Consider the following 6000-nt stretch of genomic DNA (forward strand, 5'->3'; position numbering starts at 1 on the left):
ACACACACACACACAAGCACACACACATATTTTTTTTCCCCCAGTCAATTGGCAATTGCATCTCCAGAAAGGCTCCCTATTAAATAAAGTGGCATCCAAGTGCTTTAATGCAGCACCTATTTAGAGTGAGAGAGGTAGAGAGAGCGATAGACAGAGGGAGCTGACGTGGTGAGAGAGCGAGCAAACAAATAACTGGAGGGAAAGAGTGAGAGAGAGGGAGAAGATGAAGAGGAGATAGAGGATGTACTGCCTCTCTGCTGGGCTGTAGGTGTAGATGTGTGTGTGTGTGTGTGTGTGTGTGTGTGTGTGTGTCTTCTCAGCTCTCACTCTCTGACTCTGACTACCTCATTATTCATGCGCCGAGTCCTTTAGCACTGTGATACTGATTACTTCACGCACACAGAAACACACAAACGCACACGTAATAAATTTCACATTCAAATCCGGACAGTATATAAAAAAAAACACACACACACACACACACACATGCAGACACATTAATGCAGGTGCTAACTCACAGCGTGCCATTAGCGCCGTGATTCATTCACACACACAGCCAGGGTGTGGATGTGGGTAAAAACAGAAAAAAAACACAGACGTACACACCCACGAGCACGAAAAACACAGACGTACACACCCACGAGCACAAAAAACACAGACGTACACACCCACGAGCACAAAAAACACAGACGTACACACCCACGAGCACGAAAAATTTAGAGAGCAAGAGACCAAATATGGTATTTACATAACGTTCCTGTGATAGTACTCACAGGTCACAGGTGTGAATATGTGTGCGTATAGTTACTATCTCTATACATACCTGTTAATGTGTAGCGTAGTGGGTAAAGCGGCCGCCCCGTGTGTGGAGGCTATAGTCCTCACTGCAGCTGGTCCCGGTTGGAATCCCGCATCGGACGGTTAATTTACTGTCACTCCCCCTCTCTCTGCTTCCTGTCTATCTTCAGCTGTACTATCAATAAATGCATAAAAGGCCAAAAAAATAATCTTAAAAAAAAAAAAAAAGTGCTTTGTGCCCGTGTGCCCGTGTGTTGTGCATTGCATGTCTCATTAAACACGCTCCGAGCCCTGCTCTCTCCAAAATACACCACGCTACTGCATGAATATTCATGAAAAATATACGCTCCCCATACTATAATAACCATATGTGAACAGTATGAAGCATGAATCTTATCAGAGTTTGACGCCACACAGATGGGTTATGAGTGTATTTTTATCCTGATCCAGAATCTCATGATAATAAGTTTTGTGATAACTTTACCAACATTCAACTTTATTATTTCTAAGGTATATGGATGAACAGAATCCACTCTGTGGATACTCTATTTACAGTTTGGATGAAAATGATTGGCCAGTAGCCCTAAATAGAGCATAGCAACTGATTTTCCTTGAACATGATGGTAGCCGGGAAACAGGCGACCAGACAAAGTGATAGATGGGTTCCAGAGGCAGACCTCCCTCTCCACATTTAAGAGTCGGCTTAAGATGTTTTTGATAGAGCTTATAGTTAGAGCTGGCTCAGGTGAGTCCTGAACCATCCCTTAGTTATCAGATTCAGATTTTATTTGTATAGCCCAAAGTACCTTTGCCTCGGAGGGCTTTACAATCTGTACAGGGAGTGACACCCTCTGTCCTTAGACCCTCGGTTCGAGTGAGGAAAAACCCTTTAACAGGAAAAAAAGGTGGAAGAAACCTCAGGAAGAGCCACAGAGGAGGGATCCCTCTCCCAGGACGGACAGACGTGCAATAGATGTCACATACTGCCTGGACTGTTGGGGAACTTTTCATAATGCACTGAGCTCTCCTGTCATTCTCTCTGCACATTTCTATTACAGTAATGTCCTCCTAGTCCATGTTACTAACTTCACTTCTTCCCCTGAGTTTTTCTACCTTCTTTTAGTCTTGCAGTTTCTTGTGAATCGTGGCTATGCCTCGATCAGCCCCCATGGCCAGTGAACTCGGTTTCGCTCAAGGTTTCTGCCTCTTTTTTCTTGCCACTGGTGATGGGGTACGTGAAAAACATGCAGGTAAGGGACTGGATCACATTTGTAATACAGAACGAGTCAAATTAGGCTCACGGATTGAATTGAACTCGTACTGAAGAAAAGACTGTGGGGAACAATGAGTCCAGATTCCTGATTCAACAAATGTTCTAAGCTTAATTATTTCTCATTTCCCACTAGAAAACAACGAGTGCAATCTCTACGCAAAGGATCAAAAGTCATTATTATTTTAGCTCATTGCTTTGCTGTAACGACCAACAAACGTGCAGTTTGGATTCGCTCTGTTCTCTGCAGCCTTCTGTCCAGGTCCATCCGTCTGTTTTCAGTTTTGAAGCTTTAATAAAAAACACACTACCTGCCCAGACCCAAACAGCAGACAGGCAAAGTTAACAACAAGCTGCTGAACATAAAGCTAATGAGCCAGATATTGAAACATTTCTCTGGATAAGTGCTGACGTTATAAAAAGTCAGGGGATCACAACAGAATCTACAGAAATATATCAATAACAGAGGCCAATCTGCCTGTATATAGTATAAGTACTTAAGCATGTTTCTGACATTTCTGTTTGAAATACTTTACTTTTACTTTTTATTTAGCAATTTTTAAATGGTGGTACTTTTTGTCTGTCCTCCACCTCTGCTCTTTCACAAAACAAAAATCTTAAAAATCCTCGATGTTTCAGTTTTCATTGGGCACTTTATCTAGCGGAGAAACTCTCAGCTGCAAAAACAATAAATAAAAGAAATAGTTTGAGAATACTTTGAACTTCGGAGCACAGATTCACCCTCGCTGCACTTTCGGAGCCGCCGCGACTCTCTGAGGTGAGAAAACGAGATCTAAGCTGGCGTCGCTGACCTGACCTCTGCACTTGTGGAGGTGGCTTGTGTTCTCAGTGTTATAAAGCGAGGCCTGTAGGCCCGCAGCCAGACTGCTTGGTGCTCGAGCGGAGACGACACATCACAAGCAATAACACTCCCCTGCTGCAACACCTCTTTCCCTTTGTTTCTTGCCGACCCTTTTTCCTCCATTGATATGTTTTGTTACTATCATCTTCTCCTTTGTTCTCTTCTTATTAACTTCATGAACATAAAATAATAAAAAGATTTCTCTCATAAATAACCTCTCTGGACTTTTATTTTGCCACCACATGGTACTGGTGTGAATTCAAATGAATATAACAGAGTGTCCGAAGATAGTTTCGGTTCAGTGCAGTGCAGATGGAGTGAAAGAAGTGATCATGTAGTAATTAGGGAAATTAAGTCGTGAAGCACAGGAGGTTTAAACAGTGGGAAAATACAAACCACTGCAATAGGTATGATGGTTCATTGGAGTTACAGTGGATAATGTGATTCAGTCAGAAAATAAGAGTGGTTTAAAGTGTGTGATGAAAAAAATCGAGGTATCAATTGGAGTAGATAACTATTTTTGTCCTGTTGAGGCTTCGTCCGTTTATTTGTCCAGTCCGGTTTGTGTCTGCTGTTGGACATGGCCTCTAGTTTTCCCCTCTGGTCCTGCCTGCATCCCATCATCCGATCAACCTGCACAGTATACAAACCAGCTGGACCTCCCAGCCAGAGTGTGTCCTATGCACAGACTCTGACTTTGGAACTATTTGTTTTCTTCTGCCTCAGGATCTTTCCTTGCCATATCTGACACGTCCAGCTCAGTCTTGTCATCCTCTCCCCCAGCGACGGAGCCCCAATGATATATGCATATTGGGTCTGCAACCATTTATTATAACAGAGACCCCCTATCAGATGAGTGTGGCCCTAGTTCTGCATCATGCTTGGAGAACCTCTGCTGTACTAAAATTGAGACAAAGAGGATGCATTTTATAATAATGGTACAATGATGGTGAAAAAATCATATTAGCCATAACATTCAGAACACGTGTCTAATATTGTGTAGGTCCCCCTTTTGCCACCAAAACAGCCCTGGCCTGTCGAGGCAATGATCAGGGCTCAATAAGATGTTAGCAGCAGATCCGGTAAGTCCTGTAAGTTGGTTCGGATCACACGGGCCAGCCTTTGCTCCCAAAGTCCATCGCTGAGCCTTGGCCACCCATGACCCTGTCACCAGTTCACAGGTTTTCTTCCTTGGACAACTTTTGATCGGTAATGACCACTGCAGACCAGAAACACCCCACAAGAGTTTTCGAGTCGGTCGTCTGGCCGTTACAATTTGTATTTCATAATCGCTCAAAGCCTCACGCTTGCCCATTTTTCCTGCTTTTAAAACATCAACTTTGAGGACAAAATGTTCACTTGCTGACAGGTGTCATGATAATAATCAGTGTTATTCACTTCACCTGTCAGTGGCCATGATGCTATGTCTGATCATTGTATAAAAAACATGATTAAAAGGTGGAAGAACGTATAAAAATTAGAAGCTTAACTCACCGTGGGCAAAGGGGTTAATCAGCATTGGCCTTTCCGAGATGTTTAATGAGCCTGTGTTTGTCTCCAATAATCTGTTTTCTTCATTTTTCTCCACATCTTTTGATCAAAACATCCTCTTCTACCTTCACATGGAACATCAAAGGAGAGACGCGAGCTTCCCGCTAATTGGAGGTAGATTTGGCACTTTAATAATATTTTGTTCAGACTAATTTCCTCCTGCGCACAGGTGTATAGAGACGAGACAGAGGGGGTGGATTTGTAAAGGTAGCAACAAAAAAAAAAAAGAGGAGAAAACACAAGATAATAGGGTTGAAAACAGGAGAAACGAAAAGATTAGTACACGTAAAAATAGTACGGAGCAGTTATTTTGCTTTGCTAATTTCCTCTGTTTTGCGCAGGTGAGGCAGGCAAACATGGGGGATTGTTGTGTTTGTGAAGGGGGGGATTAGTTGGAGTAAAAATAGGGAAAGAATTGAGAATTAAAGAGGAAGCGCATGATCGCTAAAAATAGCAAGAAAAAAAAAAAGCAGAAAGCTACGAAGAGAGAAAATCAACATGGGAACCAGCAACAAGGCACCAGAGGGGGAAACACAGGAAGAAAACTTAATTACAATTACAGTTTAAAAGGCAGAAATGACTGTTTTGTTGCATCTATTTACTCTTGTTAGTCAGTGTTGAAGGTTAATCGTGTAAAATAGGAAGGCGACGGCAGACAAGGTAAGATCTTACAACGTTTTCTGCAGTGATAGAACTGGGCACATGGAAACATTTTAAATCTCTAACCATTGAAGTACATTGTTGAAGAAAACACTCACACATCGACACAACAAATGATAAAGCTTGTGCTGTTTGACTGAATTAAAAAGGAAAAGTGCATGTGGATTCGGATGATGTCAGTGCCGGTCAGTCTGTGTATTTCTTCAAATACTTCGGGAACCTATGGGTGCCACTACTCATGCTCTGTCCATTTTTTATGCTGTCATTGGTATACAGTCGTCCCTCGCTATAACGCGGTTCACCTTTCGCAGCCTCGCTGTTTCGTGGATTTTCTTTGTGAAATGTTGCATGCTTTTTTTTTTTTTAAGGAGTACTGTATGGACGTATGAACGTGCATTGTGTTCGGCACCGTCAGAGGAGTTACTGGTAATAATTTCTTATGTGTCAAACCTCGTAGATTGATCATTAAAATAAAATTTGTTAGAAATGTTTGGCCTTGAAAACAGGTTTTGATCTTCGGTTTCATTTACTAATACAGTATTGTACTTATTTTTGTTAAATCTGCGAAAGTTTGAACTTTGAGAGTGTTTATATAAAAGAGAAATGTTAGAAAATGTTAATGCCTGTCTGAGAAAAGTGTATAAAAGTGTGTGGTGAGAAATGTGTAATATTTAAAATGCTGATCACTGACATTAAGTCTGGCAATCTGAGTAATTCCATGCTGCTAAACCTCATCTAGCAAAATAAAATTATCTTGGTTGGATGTCTAAGTCTAAATCTGATCCAAATCTCACCCATATCATATTTTATTCATATTATTTTACAGATAAATCTTAACCCCCCAAAAAAAATCTTTGAG

This window comes from Larimichthys crocea, chromosome I, assembly GCF_000972845.2.
Source record: "Larimichthys crocea isolate SSNF chromosome I, L_crocea_2.0, whole genome shotgun sequence".
NCBI lineage: Eukaryota > Metazoa > Chordata > Actinopteri > Sciaenidae > Larimichthys > Larimichthys crocea.